General features: G+C 39.7%; 1 protein-coding gene across 1 annotated transcript in view; it reads right to left on the reverse strand.

The window, feature by feature from the left end:
- Positions 1-21,164, reverse strand: part of GPR176 (G protein-coupled receptor 176) — a 47,471-nt gene that overhangs the window by 11,111 nt on the left and 15,196 nt on the right. The gene's annotated exons all lie outside the window — the stretch shown is intronic.

Below are 21,164 nucleotides of genomic sequence, written 5' to 3' on the forward strand. Positions count from 1 at the left end.
GTGCACATGTGCAACCAAATATTTTATATCCAAGATGAAGTGTCTGCTGCAAGAGAACTACCTTGGAACAAGGTTTGCTGTATACCGAACCTTTTTTTTTCCTTCATAAACCAGGTGATCTCCTTAATTTTAAGATAATGTTTCTCGCTCCTGTTCTTAGAATTCTCATTCACATGTTCCTACTGACATCAGAAGTATTGATTTATAACGTCAGCATGGAGCTCTGGTCACCAAACTCAGCTCAACTGAACTACATCAAGCACAAATTTGCCCAGTACAGAGTAGTTACCTGCAGAGCGTTTCAGCGTAGATGTAAATTATATCGGAATCCTTCCATTTAGAGTCTGATACCTGTCTACATGGTTTCTGTTCCCAAGAAGGCGTATAGTTACAAGGTAGAAAAGATTTTAGGGAAGGAGCTAGTTCATAGCAACTTAGTCCCAGAAAGTGAACGTAAGATTTCCTTGCAGTAAGTCACTGACTTTTGTTGCGGTATTGCCTAGGACTAGTCCGAGGCCAACACAATCCACTGGCAGCAGCTACTGTGACTTGTTGTGAAGTGAAGGTGGAGTAAAGTTAGCAAACATATATGAAGAAATTTAAAATTGTTCTTACAGCAAGCATAACTCATGTGATATGATGGTATTTGTAATGTCAAAATCACTATGGAAAATGATCATTAATATAATTCCATTTGTGACTTTTTTTACCGTTGTCCTTAGTATTTTATAAATGTATTGCCTGCAGGCAGATTCTAAAGGAACTGCATCATGCTAAAGATCTTAGATACCCACTTGTATTTCTTTCAGATATAGCTATCTGAAGGGAGATAAGAAAGTGCTGCACTGATAATTCTCCAGTTCTTCATACCCACTGCCACTTTTTCCCTCCTCACTTTTTGTACTTACTGTCCCATTAAATGGACAGAATTTCTGGGCTGGAACAATCATTTTCTCCTTTGATAAACTACAGTCCTTCAACAGCCGCAACGATCATTTCAGCCAATCAAGGAAATAACCAAACCCACTTATTTTGCTGAAGTACATTTGACTTGTCTGAATCCTTTGTCTCTACTTTAAAAGCAATGTTCTCAAAGAACCTGAAACTCTTCAAGCTCCTTGGAAGGAAAAAAGTTTAAAGAGTATTGTGTCTGCAACTTCAGGACCTTGGATTGTTCCCGTGTCAGGAAAATATGATAAATGTATGGCATTACCTTTGAAACCTAAGCTAGGAAATTAAAAACCTGAAAAAAGAATGTCCAGATTTACTGCTCTAACCACAACAGGAATATAAATCTTTTCCAAGTTATTAACTTTTTGAATCACAGTGCCTAAGGGACCAGCTTGTTTTATTTATTGCAAAAATATAATAAAAAATTTTTAAAGCCAAGGACTTTACATGATGCCCATGAGAGTCCCCCATGACATGGGGGCCAATGTTTTTACCTCTTCTATAGAGGAAGGAAATAGAAATAAAGGAAATAGATATAGAAGAGGTAAAAATATTGGATGTCCACATCATCAATGTACATTAAATCATTAGCAGAAGTACCACATCCTACATCTCCTTTGCCAACCAAGTACCGCATCTAGTGAACCATCTGGCCTTTCTTACACCAGGCTTTGCACCAGTCTCTTTCAGAGAGCAAATCTGATGCTGTTACTGAAACACTACAAGGCCCAGGATGCAAGTGAAGCAGGTAATTTTTCTGAACAGCCAATCTGTCTGTTCTTCATCATCCTTGGTACACGAGGAATAGCTTTTGTCCCTCTGTTTTATAAAGAACTCAGAAAAGGGCCATTCTGATCCTGTATGTCATCAAACAACTGAGGGGATGCAATAGTAGCACTTCTTACGCAAGGCGATCTCAAGCAACACAGCGATTTACTTAAGCTCCCCTGACCGCTGTGCTGAATCTAATTGTAAATAGCAGTCTTAACACTGCAAGTATGTTTAAGGGTTTTTTTAAATAACGCTATCTGCTAGTACCTCTTTGTTTGTAGAGAACCTGTAGCCACTTCTGGTGGTAGCCTCGCTATGTACGTCCAGACACGTCTCTTCCGATGCTCCTTTTTTGCCTGACTTCGCCCATATGCACCTGCAATTCATATCCAGGCATGTTGGTGCTGTTAAGGAGATGTGGTCACTAAGATGTGACTTTTCACATCGCAGATGTGGCTCAACTTTGCTTCATTCAAGACGCTGGCCAGCCCCAGTCCCTACTAGGTTCTTCCAGGAGAAACCTGCAGAACTCCTGTCCTCTCTGCGCAACATGCCAATCAGATCCAGGAGGAGACTGACAGTTTTGCACTTGTGAGGCTGTGGAAAAACTTACGTCTTTTAGAGCAACTCCAGCATTTGGCCTGGGCTGTAAGCTGCTCCAGCATCCACAGCAGACAGGAACAACTTTCCACCTTCCGCTCTGGACCTGATGACCTCCTGTGCTGTTCAGAGTCTTACTCCCTCCTGCCTTCACCTTCATATCCATACAAAATGCTGCCAGACCAGAACACAATGCGGACATGGTCCAACAACATTGTGCTTACGCAAAATTATTTTTTCTGTATCTAATACTTTTCCAGTTGTTCACTCAAGATATTAAGACAAAACTTATAAAAGAAATCAGTTGCTGTGCCATATTGTAGTATAGTGGATATGTGAGATCTATACGGTCTAGTAGTATACAACCAACTGGACAATTTGACTACATTACTGGTTAGCTGATTTTCCCTGGCTTATTTATTGAGGAAAAAAGCAGAAATACACACAATTTAAAATGAATGATACTTAACAGAGGAGCACAATTTAAAAAGCCTATGGTAATTACTAGTAGTTGGAAGACAGACTTTATATTTTCCTTGGTAATTGAGGGTATCTTGCACTCTTGATTAAAAAAAAATAATTCCTACCCATTAGCATCAATTTTCATCCTCCATTGCAGCTGAAATTATAGTTTGTAGCTGAAAGACACCATAGTAACAGCTATTTCATACAGCAGAAATCATTTTCTCGCCTACCCCAAAGTCTTGTGACTCTTTTTTTTTGCTTTATACAACTAAGAAAGATCTGATTTCTGCATCAGTTTGACTTGCTTCCCCTTCTCCAAAGTGCCAGGTTATCAGAAGTAAAATTTTATTCTTTATATAGTTTTGTCATGCAGCCATTCACCAGGTCACCAGCTGCGCATATTTATACACAGATGTCTTCAGACAGAAATTACATATGCTTAATATGTCCTGTGCAGCGGGATTAATTTACGCTATATTTAGAAACACAGCTCCCTTCACGGCTGACTCTGTAATGAATGGTTCTCTCTGCTCCTCCCAGCCCTGTGAATGGACTCAAACAATACTCACTAGGAAGAAAAAAGTAGAACTGGGGACTCTGACACACGTCTGAAACACCATGAGTTATAAACTGAAAAAATCAGTATGATCCTAAATCAAATACTATTAAAAAAAAAAAAATCACATGCAAAAATATTCTGCCTAGTTACCAGAGTGAGGCATTTCACTGAAGAAATATGAATTAACAGAGCCAAATCATATTCCAACTTGCCAAAGGGAAGAGATGTGTTCCCATGGGATACCTCGGGGCAGGGAAGGTGCTTCACTGTCAAGATCACGGTGACATTTTTGGGTTGACTGAATGCATGAGGTGCGGTTTTGGTTTGTTTTTTTTCTCCTTAAAACATATAGAGCCCTGAAGTAAAATTTGAGACTTTGTTGATCAAGCATTTCACTTACAAAAACTATTCTTGATTGAGACTCTCCCCAAATTCCCTCCCTCTCATTTTTCTACAGTCCCCCATCTATAACAGAATTCCACGATAGGACTTCTGTAGTGTCCACTCTCCAGTCTACTTTCTTTTACTCATTTAATAACTGAGTTCCCTTTTCCTTGTTCAAAATCCTCCCAGCAAGAGGCACTGCTGTTCCCAGGTCCATTCTCTGCAAGACAGCACTGTTAAATCCAGAATAGCATTGGGCTTAGTGAAATGGGCCACAATCATTTGTCCTTCAAATGCCTGCACAGAAAACACCATGAAAAATTAATATTCTTGCTTACCGCTTCCCTTTTATTAAAAAAGCCAGAAATTCAGCTTGATCCACATTTTGTGTCTCCTCAGCAGGGCCAATGCATAGTAGATCATCTCATCAGGATTGATGACTCAAAACCCAGAGGGACATGCAAGTGCCCAGGATTGACTGAAGTAAAGGGAACCAGTTCAGTTACACAAACTGAAGAAATACTGAAATTTTTCTTGACCTTAAGAATACGGAAAGTTTTTAAAATTAGGTCTGAACACCCTCTAGCAACAAGATAATTCTGAGGGTAAGACAAGCTGTAAAACTGTGTAACATTCACCCCAAATACACCCCTGATGAGTGGAAAGAATTTTTAAGCTTTCTTTTAATCTTCCAAGAATCCAGATGACTGCCCTACTGGAAAAGGAAGATAACATGGTCATTTTTACTGTAAGTCTCCTTTTCTTCCCTAGTATTAGAAATACAATTAGCTATCCCTATTTGGACTTCATAAGTTGCTGGGCATAGCAGAAGATACTCTACACTGAAACCTGCCATAACACTGCCAAAATTTTGCCGTATGTTTCCTTGCACTAGTGTAGGCTTATGACCTAGCATGGGCTGATGACACAAACTCCCTCATCAATCATCCATATGCATTATAAAATTTTAAACTTGTGTTTTGCAGCTGAAGAGAATCTTTTTGCTGATAAATGGAATTTTTAGGTCTATTAGTGTATTAAAATCAAACTGATTTCAATATGATTTTTCAGTATGAAAAAAATCAATACAAAGCTGGAACAACATAACCTAAAATTAGTTTCTAGTTTTATTTTCTGAAACTAAAAAATTATTTCATTGTCTTGCTACATATATATAACCTGATAAGGTCTACCATGTATTAGCCATATGCATGTAAAGATTAAATGAACCTAAGACACATGTAGCATACATGTAACCCTACAAAAGACAGCAGCCGCCATCAGAAATGAGAGAGAAGAACCACATATGCATATCCTACCTCTTTCACCAAAGAGGACTGCACACAGGCAGTAACTTGTTTGATTGGGGCAAATCAGCAAGTGGGTGTATCGAATCACTTACAGCTTGCTGTGTTTTCCTATACACATACACAAATACATGCTCATTAGCAAAGCTTTCCAAGGTTCTTGCATCTGTTCTCTGCAATCACCTGTAAAACAACATTTCTTGTTGTGAGGCAGGCAGTAAATCCACAAATAACCAAGATGTTAATTGCTGTATCGTTGACCTCTGCTTATTAAACATTCAACCCACCTGTTGCTACAAACCAAGGCACGTATTATTTATATTTCAGCAGTTGTCTTTTGTATTTCAACATTTCTCACCCACTTCTTCCCTTTCGCTTTCCTACAAAAATTACCATGTCACAATGGTTGGGAATGCTTGCATGATACATTTGTGTAATTGCTCCTCTCTTGTACTGAATCATCATCCACTGTCAGCAGACGAAAATGTTTCAGATACCTCTACACCATATGGAAACAAACAAACAGAAAATAAAAGCAATCCAGCAATTTCTCTTGGCTTCCACAGACAAAGTAGCAACAAAAACGTATGACAAAAATCTATAGCGATTTCAGCTCTTCCATGAAGGAACTAAAAGGTGTCCATTTACAGATGAAACCCCTGCAGCTTTGTAACTCCATTGCCTGGATGCAAAATTTTCAATTTTAAGTAACAGATATATAATTAATCTTGTTACCTTAAAAAGAAACATAGACCCATTTTGTACTCTTCAGGGTGAATACGAAGAGCAAGATTAAGTTTGCATATTTTACTAGTCCCTGGAAAATTGCTATTGCAAATCCAAAAGGTCTTCTAAGATAGCAAAGCCAAAGAAAAAGCTCTTGTTAATTTATCTACAGGTGTTTCGCATACTTCAACTAGTGACCTAAGTGCATGAAAAATGTGTGGATCCTTTCCTGAGGCATTTAGACATTTTCCTGTAGAGATTTGCAACGGAAATACTAAGATCAGTCTGAATGAAATATGAATGGAAGCGACCATGTGTGAAAGCATCAGAAGACACAATAAAGCAAGGGTTAAAAGAATGTCATGTATTGACATTCTGACCACTGACAGCAATAAAACCTGTAAACAGGGAGGAACATGCTGTTTGCATCAAGACCAGGAGGCTTGTGCTCTGAAACGGCCACAGCAGAGATGACTTGTCAGGGTGCTGTAATACAGGAGGATGGCAAGGAGGCCCTAGTACAGCAGCAGTACAGTCACGGCTCTCTGCCTGTTCCAGCAGGAAGACAGACTGCAACTATGATTCCGAAAACGATGGAACAAAGACAAGGGGCAGCAACCTTGCCAAGGAATTACAGAGGATAATTAAAAATCACAGGAAGCAGGATTCTGAGGCAGAAGATCCTCCCATAGTAACTGTTGACTCCTAACAAGTTTAAAAGACCTGTTGAAAAACCATTTCATTGCTATCCTCCCCATTCCACACAAGTAATCCAGACCGCTTGAACACACACGTGTTGGTGTTTGTGAGCATGTGCGAGAGAATAAGGGCTGAAATCAGTGTTGTTTAAAAAATAAAATCGTATTTCCTTTTCATAAGGTTTCACATTGATTTTTGTTACACTAAATTCTTGTAGAATTTAAGATACCAGTTTAAATGTAGTTTTGCTTTTTTGTTTTGTTAAGCAGGAACCTCCTTCTAAGTAATACTGGTATTATCCAACACCAATCCCAAAACATGTCAATGCCTTGCAATTTGGACATAATTCCCACTGATGGAGATTGAATGAAGAAAAAAGGCTTAAATGATACCGAACTTCTACTCACAAGGACTCAGTTACATAGTCTCAGCAACTGTTCGCAGCTACACACGCCCAGAGCCCAGCGCAGCCAGCAGGAATTAACCAGGGAGCAGAATCCAGGCTGCAATTAAAGCATCCTAAAAGAAAAACTGGTCTTTGCTCCAAGGGCACCACACTATTACATTACTAGGGTTTTTTTAACTTCACAATATCCAATTTTACAGTTCTTTTGTCTGCTTCTCACCTTATGTAGCTGCTATTTTCTAGCTACACCACTCAGTAGGATAAAATATATTATTCCTCCCCAGAAACCTTACCTCGCTTATATCTTTAGACCACAGTAACAATACTGCATCAGTTACAGGCAGTCCAAATCAGTTCTGCATCTTTTCCTGGTCTTAGTCAATTTGAGCTGTTGCACATGAAAAACTAAATTCTTCCTTTCTGAAGTGTTTTTGCTAACTTTCAGAAGAAACCTTTAAGAAGGTATCAGAAGATTTAGCTTTTTTTAACCACATATTATTATCTTTGATATGGACAAAATTTTAATTGCTTCAAAATATATCTTTTTGATTCATTTATGGGGTATATTATTTGAATTTTTAGATAGCTTTTATTTCACTGATTATACTCATTTGCATCAGCAATGACCGCAAAAACAACTTAATAAACACATTCACAAATACAAACGCAAAATCATTCCACAACTAAAAACCCCACAGTTGTATTGTTTGGATTCGTAGCGTATTTAAGTTGTTTTATTAAAATAAGTAACTAGACGTAAAACTAGTGTTGGAAACAAGAAATCTCATCAAAAATATATGATAAATGAATTGCGGAAGGAAAAAAAAAACAGGATTGTTTAAAAAAACCCCAAACGACAGTATTGTACATGGTGCACAATGTCATGTAACAGAAAAACTACTCACAAGTATGTTACCAAACTGTCATTAAAGCAAGCTATCAGTGTGCTTACACTAAGAATAAACTATAAAAGAATCTCAAATACAAACTAATAAATATGTATATAAGTTGTTTTTCGCATGTCAATTCAACCTGGGTAGGGCATTTTATTAAAAAACAAATTAAGAAAAAGGCATTCTCTTTTTCTAAGAGACGTTGTAATAAGCCGTTCAGGTATTAAAGTGCCAATGCAAGTGCATTAAGCAAAGTAATGCTTAATGAGGAGGCACTCAAATCACAGCACAATCTACTGTCAGAGGTTACCTCAACTCTTTCTGATTTTCCAATGAGAGACAACTCATCGGCAGTAATCGTTTTAAACAGTTTGCTACCAGATGTGTACTGGGGAAAACCACATTAGAACTACTCTGTAAGCTTTAAAGACAAGTTTAATATAAGCAAACAGAGGACTTCACAGTGATGGCCATTTTAAACTGCATAATTGTAATAACCTCTCTTTCATATTTTGAAAATTATATAAATATAGCAGGAAAAATAGCCACCTCTGTTCAAAATGTCTTCATTAAGATGTCTTCATTTTAGCAAACTAGCATATGGACTTCTTTCAGATTCTGTTGAGGTGATCCCATTTTCTTTTTTTTTTTTTTTTAAAAAGATAATTATTACTGACAGACTGTAACACTGCAGTGCTCTCCTAGAAAAAGAAAAATATTCAGCACAGGGAGCTATATGACAACCCTCTGTCCTGTCCTGCCAACCCACTCCTACGTACGGAGAAATCTGTGGATGCTCCATATCCATGATCCATTTGGATCTCTGTGCTAACACTGTAAGTGTGCCACAAACTATGACGCTGCTTTAAAAGCTTTAATTTATGAGAAGGGCCTTCAGAAGAAGTCTCTTTTCTAAAAGCACAGTAGAGGAAGACTTCATCAGTAAAGTAACAAACCTGCAATTAAAGCAGTAGATGCTCTAGATTGAAAGTAAAGACAGAAAAAACAAAAAGCCCACAGCATTTTACCGGGAGTCTACAATCGCCTCTGGAGCCTATTCAATAAAAATTTAACTTCAAAAATCAGCACTATAGTGATGCAAAAAAAATCATTAGATAGAAACTCAAAGACATGTTGTTAAACCCTGACTCATTCCACCATCACTTGTGTGAGTAGCTCAGCAGACGACAGCAGAACCTGCACACTGAGGAGAGCAAGGGTGTCCCACCGGTATCCTAAAGCAGAATTTACATGACATAGCACTTCCCTGCATCCTATAAAATTATTTTTAGTGGAGATCATTCATTTTTTGTTCATGCCTCAGTGTTCCAACAGCAAATAAATCAAAAACTCCTGGTATTTCAAGAATGGAAAAGTTAATTTACCATTTCAAGCTTTATTGGCAAAATATGCGAACAGAGAGATGTAACTGACAACTACAACGGTTAGGTAACTATTTTATAAAGCATCTAGTGTATACATAAATGCAAAAAACATTAATGCAATATTAATGTTTGAGTTGTATATACATTAATAATTACTGTTATTGAATTGCTGTTTAATAGCCTACTTATAAGTCTTCATCTGGCAGTACAGGGCAGCAAATATTGCCAGTATGTCAATAGCCTTTTCTGAATTTAAATGGTTAAACTAACAATGTATCAATTATTTTGTATCTAATTTCCAAAATGTATGTTGGTTTTTGTTTTTTTTTTTAAAGAAAAGCAACTCTCTTCCAGGCCAAATACTTGGCCAGTGATTTCTGCCACATGGCTCTTTACAATATTAATGGCAGTCATTTAGCTTTATCTTCTGCAGTGTTTTGAAACCACATACCGCAGATTGCCTGCTAGCGTACAGAGACAAATGTCAGTGGAAGGCACTACTCTCTCAGGGCTGTATGTTTTTAATGTGACTGGATAATGATACTCTGCAAAGAAAACGGAAATTAAAAATAAATTTTATAATGCCATACACTAAGAGAATTGTGGAATGACCCAAAGGACTATTTCCCTTCCTTGGAAATGAGCAGATGTAATTGGGAAGCATTTTTATATACCCTTTTTTTTGTCACTGCACTGATCCCAGGCTGCCTGATTTATGAATTAGTTGTAAAATATCTCATAACTAGCTTTCCTTTGCTGAGAAGATGGAGACACGCAAGGCGACTTACATTATAAATAAACCTACTTAGAAAAGCTAAAACCAAAACAAAATGCAAAACTGAGACCTGGAGCCACTTTTCATCCTTCAAGCAGGCCACTGTCAATGAATTTGGCTGTCCCAATACTTATCTAGATGAACGTGATCATAAAGCTACCTTACTGCCTTCTCAGCCCTGCTAAGATTGTGACACAAGCAGGGACGGGAAAGCAGGACTTGCAGGTCATCTCTAATTCTCCCTGCTATGGACAACTGGATGAAGAGGAGAAGACAACGGACAGTTTTCCTCTACTCTTTCAATTCTTTCATCAGGTTAATAAGGGTAACGCCACCCAAAAAAAAAGGAGGAGGCAGGGTTTTTTCTCTGAAATAGAAGGGGGAAAAAAAAGGAAGAGAGGAAGAGACTACCCCCTGTATACATATCACACATGACAAGTTCAAGCTCTACTGGGAGTATAAAAGCATAGCTTTAGCCTCCCAGAGGCACAAACTCAGAGATTGATATGTATCGATCTGATCATCATTTTTTAGTTCTCTCTGCAGCAAAGGACCTAGCCCAAGCTGCCAGCAGACCCTTCTTGTGTCAGCAGTTCATTCCTCACATCACCTAACGTCACCTCGGTGTGATCAGCGCTAACATACCCCAGTGTTCCTCTCCACAGCCTAGCAGAGGAACCAGAAGACATCACCTGGTTAAATTCCTATTTCCTTCAAACATCACATTTAGACGAACACTGATAATACAATTACTGGTTTCACGCTGCTCTGAAAATACATAAAAACTGTAAATCAATGTAACTGGCACTAAAATTATTCCCTTTCCTCTATTCTAACTTTTGTTTTGTTAACTTAATTGTTTTACCAATTTCATGTTGCTGGGAAACAAAACCAATGTTGAAGAAGAAATGCATGCTTCCTCCTCTTTGTCCACATATATACTCTTAGGGTAAATTTTTGTTTCTAAAAATTCTTTATCACATTTAAAAACATGAAGATTTACAGACTGTTTTCATGCTGTGTTTGTTGGCTACAATAGATACTAGTAGGTAATTTTTTTTCTCTGAATGTATCCTCTTTCTGCCAAGTGTTATGTTTGTGAACGTTATTAATTCAATTTACTTATTAATTTTCCATTTTTACCCTATTTGAATTGATCATGGTTATGTGGTTTTTTAAACACATTTTCAATACCTATTACTAAAGCTATATTGCAATAGTCATGTACATTTAATGGCATTGCTCTATAGGTGAGGTCTTTGCATCTTTTCAGAGGATGAAGCAGAAAAAAATCTTATCTCAAGTTACCATTTCAGTACAACAAACACCCACAAGAACCACAGCTCTGCAAAGTAATGAAAGGCAAAGATGGTACGGGAGGCAATATCTTTTACTAAACCAACTGCAAAAGTTGGGGGGAAAAGAAAGAGAAGCTTTCAGGCTAAAGACAGACCTCTCTTGGACATGAGAGTTGTTCAGTACTCTCTGATCTGTATTACTATTTACAAGAGCTCTTTTTTATCTGGTTTAGCACATTTACTGAAATGCAAGTAAACAAATGCAAAATAAAGCAGAGTTTATTACAGACGTGACTACTAAGTAATCTTCAAAGCTAAGTTTTGTGACTCTAATGATGCTGTCATTGAGACAAATACTGCATTAACACTGTAGCGTGTACACAGCTCACCTGTTCATTTGGATGGAATAACAATACTTAGCTATTTCCATAGGCACTTCACAGCATATTTCCCTAAAAATCTTTACTCATGTGCCTTTAAACTTAATTTTATCTATTTGGATTATCATTGCACTTGCTCCACACAATATCACACAACCTGCAATCAGAGCAGGTGGCGGTAAAACTCCAGCGTAATTGTATTTTTTTTGTTTGGTACCAGTGGCAGGATCATCTGGAGTCCTCTATTTTGCTTTCTGTGGACAAAACTGATTTACACTTTTGTGATCTTTAGCAAAAAATACATTTAAAAAACACAATAAAATATATTAGGGAAATTGCTCATATTCTTCACTCTGAGCCTTTCAAAATAAAATCTTGCCATATTTACTGGGCCAAGAGAGGCTTAGTTCTAATCATGTTAACTCAGCTGAATTAAGGATAAGACACTGAAAATAAACTACCTTGATTAAAGGTAACTTCTTTTTTACCCTGGAGAAGTTGCAAATTTACGAATTTACAGCTTTAACAATGTTTTCTGAAGAACAAAATTGCCTTTATCGTGAAAAACCTATATAAATGCAGAAAAATGTTTTAACAAGACTAGAAAGGCAGGCCAATATTCCTTTTTTGAATCTTTAGGCCACCCCAAACTTCATTAATCTGCTGGAACAAAAGAACCTTACAAAATGAACCCTCTCAGTACTGCAACACGCCACAAAGATTATGTTTACCAAGAAACCACCATGAGGAGCCTGAATGCTTGTTTCTTAAGCACAAATCACATCCACAACTTCAAACCTTTGGATGCAAAGGACGATAAACACTTCAGCATACTTCCACTCTGCCTTGAGTCCACACAGATGGGACAGAGCAGTCCCACCACTCCAGGCATGACGCTGAGCTTCCTGACACCTACTCATTTGTGCAAGGAAAACCAAAGCAACTCCCAGACTTCGTTTGTCACAGTTCTGAGGTCCAAGTTGGACCCATAAAGGAAAAGTCAGATCTGCCAACAGTTCTGAACTCGGTTGTTACAACAAATATAGGCTGCTGTCCCTGTTAGCAGCAGTAAACAAATAAAAGGTTAGCCAGTTAGCCAGTTAGCCATCTATAACTTTTGAGCACCTTTTCTACTCATTTTGAAAACATTTTGCTGTGGTGACCGACTTCCCTATAAACTTCCTATGAAAACCTTCACGAAAAGTAACCTTTAGCATGAGCTAGATCAACACATGCAAGAGCATGCGACCTGGTACAATATCCCATAAAATAGGGAGGCCAGCAGCTTTATTTACCTAAGACAGTGATTCATGGTAACACCTGATAGTGAATCAGCAAAATATGTCTTTTCCAGGCAGAACAAAATACAGGAATCTCCCTCTTTCCTGCTGAAACATCACCAATACATCAGGGCTCTGAATAACATCTGCTTTTCTCCTACACATACTTCTATACAGGAGCCTCTTCCACTCCAACACCCTTTCTCTCTGCACCTCACTATAACACTGCCTGTCCATATCACCTGCTACCTGGTGTAAACTTTGCTTCTTAGCTAACCCAGCTCAGAAATCTCTCTCAGCCCTCACCGCGATAAAGAGTGAGAAAGCAAGCCAGGCGGCAGGCGCTGGTTTCCTCGCCCGTGCACAGGGATCTCGCGCCCTCAGCGCCCACATCCCCGCACCGGCCGTGCCGGCCCCGGGCTCGGCGGTGCAGCTTGCGCTGAGAGATTGCAGTCGCTTTCTCTTACCAGCTACCCGAGGGCGCGAGATGCCTCAGAGATCTGAGGATGCTTTTTTCCCTTACTGTGGCTGAGTGACCAGAGCAGGGAGAGGGAAGCATACTGCAGATCTGGCTGCACTGCCTGACAGGTTTTCAGCAAGCTACCGCACCTATCACTTTTCTTAGTTTTTTAAGTGGGGATGTAGACTGGGCAAGATTGGGCAAGAAAGGCAGAAAGCATGCCATCCTCCATCTGCCAGAAAGGTATCCAGAGAAGCACTAACCACTGCCACTAACACTCGAAGTAAGGTTACAGACATAGCTTCACACAGATATAATGTCATGTGTTAACATTAATCTTGCACACGTGCTTTTTACAATTACGTGCAAAAGCAAATTTCACACAGGCTGATTATGAGGGCCTTAGCGGCCCTGACCCGCCTGACCTGGGACCCCCAGCCCCTGCCCATGGCTCCGGCAGCTGCGTTCAAGCTCTGGCCAGGGCACACGGTCCTGGCATCAGCTACGCTGCAGGTGTGCCTGTCTCCTGCCTCTTGCCCTGCCTCTTGGGTGGATCTCAGACCTACGTCACTTTATTTTCCAGTGAAAGAGATTAAACATTGTGTGTTGCCACCTTCCTCCTCCTTCAGAGAGAGACCATTAAAAAGATGGCAAATATCTCACACAGCATCTACTCTTAACCTGTACATAGCTTCTTTTTTTATTTTGACCAGAGAAGCTCCCTCTCTATTCCAGCCAGGGTAGCTATCTCTATGGCTGGTTTCCTAACATGAAAGTAAGTTAAATACAACAAATCAAAAGCTCTCATTTATACTTAAGATCAAACCAAGGTTACCCACTGCTTCACCGAAATATATGGCACTTTCTAGCATGTGTTTCTTGGGTAAGTATTGCTGCAGTACAGGTCTATAATTTAATACTCCCTGCTGACTACCAACACACTACTATTACCTGTGACTACTATTACATGCTGCTGTTGCAGCAGTTACCATGCCAAAAAGACAATTGTCAAAAAAATCTCTCTCATTGCACTCAGGAGGTTCGGCAACAAAACAGAGTCAAAAGATTAAAGGAAAAAGGCGATGTGAGGAAACTCTTCAGTCTGACTGCTGTCTTCTCCATAGACCAAAGTAATTTTCTGTAACTCATCTCCATATCTATACTCAGATTTCAGTCCTTATTCCGGTTCTTTACAGGCTTTGCAACTGTCAGAGTTAAAAAAGCACAGAATGATTTTTTTTATCGCATGCTCCTGTGATGGTCTCAGTTTATAATCAATCTTTCGGGAACCCCTGAGCAGCAGCAAATTGTTCAAAAGACTCCCCCAAGTCATGGCAGAATTATTTCACACAGTGGTAGTATCCGATTAATCAGAATAACTGAAAGTACTCAACAGCCAGCAGTGATTTTCTAATTAAGACTCTTCCAATGTAGTGAATCATTTTGCAAATCAAAATTTATTTTAAAAATAACTTAGCTGAAGCAAAATAGAAGTGAGGGGTTTTTTGTGTGTGGTTTTAAAATCAAAAGTATATGAAAATTTGATTTCTAGAACTTCCAAAGATACAGCCTGGCCTCTGTCTAGAATGAGAGACCACAAATAGGAATACTGAGGTAAGATCACAGGGTTCCCTAAGTAGCCACGTTACCTTTGGAAGTCACTTATGGCCCAATTTTGCAAGAGCAGATAATGATTCTGCTGGGTGACACCCTAAGCCTGATATTCAGGAGATGGTGAACATCCATCTGTATGGCTTCTCAGGACAGACAGCCAAAACTCACTCATATTTTCTGACAATTTCAGCTGTATGGACATATTTGCACATCACAACCATTGCTCCTTCTGCTATTACCTTCACGTACTCTAGCTTCTTTTACTGTTTCTTTTGTTCTTTGGACTTTTGAAATCTAAATTATAAGCTCTTCAGACAACTTGAGGCAAAATGAAGCCTGACTTATACAGACATATTGAAGGCTTCCAAATGCTGGGGAAGCGCAATTCCAAATATAGATCCATAATGCACAATACAAGCTCATCTTGAGTTTAAAACTTAACTAAAATTATTAAGTCAGGGAAGAAGAAAAAAAACAGTAAATTAGTTCAAAACATAGCTAAGGAAACCACTCTAGAAATTAGAAGCACTATAGAATGAAGCAAATTGTTACAACAAAAAGCAAAGTTGACTAGTCTGAGCCTGGCCACTGTCTAGAACAAGAGATCAGAGATAGGTTCAGAAACTTTGTGGTGTCTGAGCATTAATTCCATTTTAATCTGAATAGAGGTGCTGAGATTGAATAAGAGTGATCGTTTAAAGCAGGTTTATGTAAGTGAATGCAAGTTTGTGTGTAAACACGGCTTACAAATGATAATGTATAAATTAGCTAGTATATTGCCTGAATACGAGACACCAGATAAAAGCTTTGCTCTTAGATATAAGAGACAATGTATGAGGTAAATAATCTCAACTATTACTTAGCAATGGAAAGATGTGTACAAAGATGGATACTGCTTTTTTAAACAGGAAGGCTGGCCTTTTGGGATAATTCGCTATCTCTCCCAGAAAACCCATCTTTAAAAGATGACTTTAAAAGAAACAGATTTCATTTGTTGCACAGCAAAACTAGGTTCTTCTTTAGCGTGCTTGGGTAAGTCAGTGGTAAAGCCAAACAGTTCAAGTCCATGTCTAAAATAAAACAAAGGTATTTGAGAAATTCTGTTCCTTAAAAGCAAACAATGAAACAAAAAATACTTTATTTAAAGAGCTGCTGCTACCTTATATTGATCACGCAGTACTTTATGTTAGCAACTGAGAATATATGGAAATCCAATAGTGTTTTTGCCACCTGAGGCGTCAACACAGATTCATAGAGCCATTTACTTGCAGTATGATATGTGTAGAATCAGTTCACGTTCAGGCTATACTTATGGCTTGTGTTTATATTCTTTCTACCCTGCAGCAACGTAAGACAGCCATCTCACCCCAAGCTGCCACACCAGTCTCAGAGATAATCGACTTTCGCACTAGAGCTGGATATACAGCACAGAAAGCCTACAGAGTCAGTTTTCAACAATTTAAAAAAGGAGTGGTCTCATTCTTCCAGACTAGTATTATTGGATAGATATGACCGTACAATATATGAAGATGGCCTAGATGGCCTTGACCGAAGACTGAAGTGGACTCAACGCCTGCCTGTCTCCCAGTCCACAGGGAAGCCTTGCAGACAGCCTGCAAGCAGCCTAACTCACCCCAATTCACCTAGGCACAGACCTGAACCAGGATTCCACCCCTCCAAACAAAAATCAAAGAAATTCTCTTTCAGGTGTCAGATTCTCAGGACTGCGAAGTTACCTGCTCTCTGAAAATAGCAGAATGTACGGGCAGAGACTGTTAACAATTCTTCATCAATGATGCTAAGATACATGTAATTGTAACATTATTAACAGACTACTATGCAAATAGCTACCATCTTTGTTAGTTCTCTACATGATATTAAATGAAGAAAAGACCACTTATTAGTAGCGTATACAGATACCAGAGGTTCTAGGGCTCTATTTGCCCTTCCTAGACATTTCCACACATAATTTGTTTTAGACCCTATCGCATAGAAGTGTCTTTGACTATGTAACCTCCATTTTTGGTCACAAAGCAATCACCTCTGACCATTGGATTAGCCCCAGCAAATGTAAGGTATTCTGAGACAGCTACTTATTCGGATCTGTCCACATTATCCTCTAAGAAATTACCAGAGAAACAAAATTCAAAGAGTAGTTCAGTGTTTTTCAGCTCCTTTGGAACCTGAAGTGCAATTTTACTTTCTTGAATGCTTAAAATAATCAAAATAAGCCTCCAGAGGCTGGTACCACATCATGCAGTATCAGCCTTTGCCAACTGCATGGGTGTTTTAGTACCTACTTTAACCAGATTCTTTTCTTCTGCTGACTGTGTTTTAAAAACTGAATAAAACAAAAGGATGTCTTTGCTGTCCTATTACAGAGGCTTGTTACAGTCATAAAATTTTTAGTGTGGTGGCAATTTATTTCTTTTTTCAAATTAAATTGCAGACGTCGAATACTGAACTTAGCCAAATCTAGCATGAACACCGGAGAACTGTACTGGATGAAAATAAGGATAATAGATAAAATTTTTTATAAGTGAAGTAAAAGAACATTCTGTAATACACTATTGAGTTCTGCAGCTTTTCCTGTAAGTATTATAGTAATTCTGCTGACCTGTACATGATGTTCCTTCCAGTGTTCCCTTTTTCTATTAATGCATCAATGTTTGGTTGAAGCGGGCAAAATAAGAACTGTATCTTTTAAAACATATGCTCCAAAACAATATGGACATGTTAAAGAGCAGTATATGTGGCAACATCCCACTGTAATTTCCTGATGATTAGTAGGCATACACACAATGTTAGTGTACACATATGTGTAGTTGCCCAGACTTAACCTACACAAGATGGAGACACAATGTATCTGCAAAAAACAGATGGATGCTACATCCAGCCATCACAGGGTATTTGTGCACTCCATCAAAATAGGATGAATGCTTACCTCTCTGTGGTGGGAGTACATGTAGCAAACAGAGGGCAATCAAACAGGGCAGGTGGCACAGCTGTTTTGCCCAGGAAAGACAGGAACAGTGGGAAGGCAAGCAAGATTGGCAAGTTTGGGGCTGGCCTGCTTCCCTTGGGAGCCTCATGCTTTGGGTAAGTAGGAATTTGCTGAGGCTGCTCTGAGTGTTTGCCAAGCGACTGCTGCGGAGGATGTGAGAGGGTGGGATTCGAAAAGGTCTGCAAGGTGCCCCCTTAATGCTGACAAGGGGGCTGAGTGTACCCAGGGAAGTGACAACAGAACAAGAGGCAGAAGCTAAATAACCAGAGAGCACAGTGAACAGGGACAGCCAAGATGGAAGAGTGCACTGGGAGCCGGCACTGGCAAACGTACAAATGAACTTGCTTCTCCACACGTGCTCACTCACACGTGCACGCACTCACTCCTCAGTTTATCTCATATAGGCTACATCTTACTTCACTGCTAAGCATCTTACAAAGGGTACAGAACAGTAGGAGGACAGCAATCTTAATCACTGAAGCAAAAGACAAGCTAAACTAACAGAACTTTTAAAAAACTAATATGTTAAGCTCAACGTGCCAGTCAAAGTCCGGGAAGAGACAGTGCAACTGGCTGGAGTGCAGCACATGTGATTACCTATTCCGGGGCAGGTTTTTTGTGTGCATGTGTGCGTACAGTACAAGGAGTTCCTGGCCCCCATCCTCTTCAGGTGGGAATGGCTAAACTGGAACAGCTAAGAGAAATAAAAAGGCCCCAGATGAGGCCTGCAGGGACACTGCTGCAGAGTCTCACCTCCGCTGCAGCAGCTCTTGTGCTGGGGACGCGCGTCTCAGGGAAGGACAGTATCCATCTGGGCAAGAGTGTCCTCTTGCATACTGGATGTGCCCGCAGTAGAAAGGACTCCAAGGACAGGAAGCAGCAGTGGCAGGAGGTTGCTCTCCTAGGCACAGAGCTAGCTGGCTTTGAGACACCGGAGAGGAAGGACTGCACAGTAACTTGCCTGTCAGGTGCGAAGGGAGCGGACCTCCTGGGATCTCCCAACAGCTCACAAGGAAGAACAGGGTCAATGGTCAGTCTGTATCAGTACCAGCGACACAGGGAAGTGTCGGAGGGATGTTCTGGAGGCTCAATTCGGGTGATCAACCAGGGTACTGAAGCCCAGGACCTTCATAACCACTGTCATTAAGAGACTTATTAAGACGTCTATATGCTAAGGGCAGGCAGAGATCTGGCGTCTCAATGCATGAATGAGATGGTGATGCTGAGAAGGGGATTTTAGATACATTAAGAAATGGGGCACCTTTCAGGACAAGACAGACCTGTAAAAGAAGGACAGGCTGGCTGTACCTTAACCAAACTGGAGTCAGGCTGAAAACTGCAGGAAAACGTTTAAACTAAAAGCTGGGGAAAGCCAAAAGGCACAAAGGGGAACGTGATTCAGACTGACACATTCCCAAACGGGTTGTAGCTAATGCTCCTCTGAAAAGGCTAAGGGAAATAAACAGTCTAATACAACAAACAGAAAAGGCAAATCAGACTACCCTCTCTGTTCTAGATACTCCTTAAAACTACAGATATTAAAATGAAACAACAACAAAAACCACCCTGCCTCAATTATTTTCCACGTTTTCCAGTTAATTCAGGCAATAGCAGTAGAAAATGTATTTTAGCCCCTTGTATGACTGAATTTGTTGTTTGTTCTACAGTATCAGAGAAATGATTCGGTTATGCCGTAAGAAATACAGATACACAACAAAAGTAAGGCCTGCTGGAGTCTGAACACAAGCCAAGTGACACAAGGCATGTAGAGAAAGATACAAGAGGTTACACGAGAAGCAAGATCACTTCATATTTTATCAGTCTTCTGGAAAAAATTGTTGAGTTCTTGCATGGAATTGCTTTGACAGACAAAAGAGTAAGTCAAAGGTGGTAGAAAAAAGCAGACTAAAAACAGAGTCTCTGTCCCCCAAAAAATTACAGGCTTTTTTTTCCCTCAAGAGAATTGGCAGAGCAGAAGGAAGGACCACATTTGTCAGGAAGTAAGCCAGACTATTCATGATGAAGAATGTAAATTACAGTGTTGAATATCATAACTAATAAAGCATTTAAAAAGATAGCAGTCCACAGCAATCTCCCAGCAATCCCCAATGACAGCAGAAGACCATGAGCAGAGAATAAGGCAATTATTCTTGTCATCACCATCACCATTTCAGCTTCACTACTGCTTTTGTTACTATCATAATTGCCATTTGCATTGTCTGGCTGATCTAATGCCTTACCATGAGAGGTTATGCGATTTCTTATCCAGCTAGCCTTCCAATCCAGGATATTCTTCTCATTGCAATGTTTCTATGGAAGCTGGCTGACTACAAGGCACCAGTTTTTGTCCCTGCTTCCAGCTGCTAAATTTAATTTAAAGATGCTAAAAATAAAAAAGGCTTACATGTAACAGTACCGTTCGGAAAGCAAGAGGCTGTACTTCCTACAGGCATAGCATTTAATCAGCAGTGAAATGAAGAGAGGTACAATACAATAATTGTTTCACTGGTATTTCTTCCATTTGCAAACTTTCTAGCAGTACCTAGCCCAGTTTCTGAACATTTTGAGAACTCCTTCCTTGTTAGGTATTGAGACAGCAAGTATAGGAAACATAACACAGAGAAGTCCCAAGTCTTTGGACTTCCAGTTCAGCTGTTGCCCCAGTGACTACCTATGCCGGGGACATCCAAGAATGCAGAGTCATTTACAAATTCTGCAATGGGCCGGGGCGGTGCAGGGCGGCGATCAAAAGAAGTACAGCAGGAAAACATTTGGGAATTTTTCCTTAAATATACACAGGATGTATATAAAATCCACTTTTGTTTTTCGCTGAAAAACACTTCACATCGATATTCCCACTAGTACACATACAATCTACAATCTCAGAGCTTCATCATACCCAAATTATCAAAAAGTGCAGTTTGTAGCTTATATTAGCAAATGTGATTACAGACTCGCCTCCGTGAAGATGAAGGAGCAGAGAGACACAACAGCAGGTGGGGGAACCCCAATAACCTACTCGGAGAAAGGAGCCCCAGCCCCTCCCCGGGCTGTCACAGGGGAGTCTCAGCCCCATGGGCCAGGGGTGGCCCCCGTCCATCAGTCTGTGGGAGATGGTCTCCAGGTCTCCTTTCAGACTGAGGGGGTTTAGCCCAGGGGTATGGGAGTCATTGTGGGATGCAGGGAATGAGTATTTTGGGATTGTAC

The sequence above is a fragment of the Calonectris borealis genome, chromosome 5 (assembly GCF_964195595.1).
Source record: "Calonectris borealis chromosome 5, bCalBor7.hap1.2, whole genome shotgun sequence".
NCBI classification, from domain to species: Eukaryota; Metazoa; Chordata; class Aves; order Procellariiformes; family Procellariidae; genus Calonectris; species Calonectris borealis.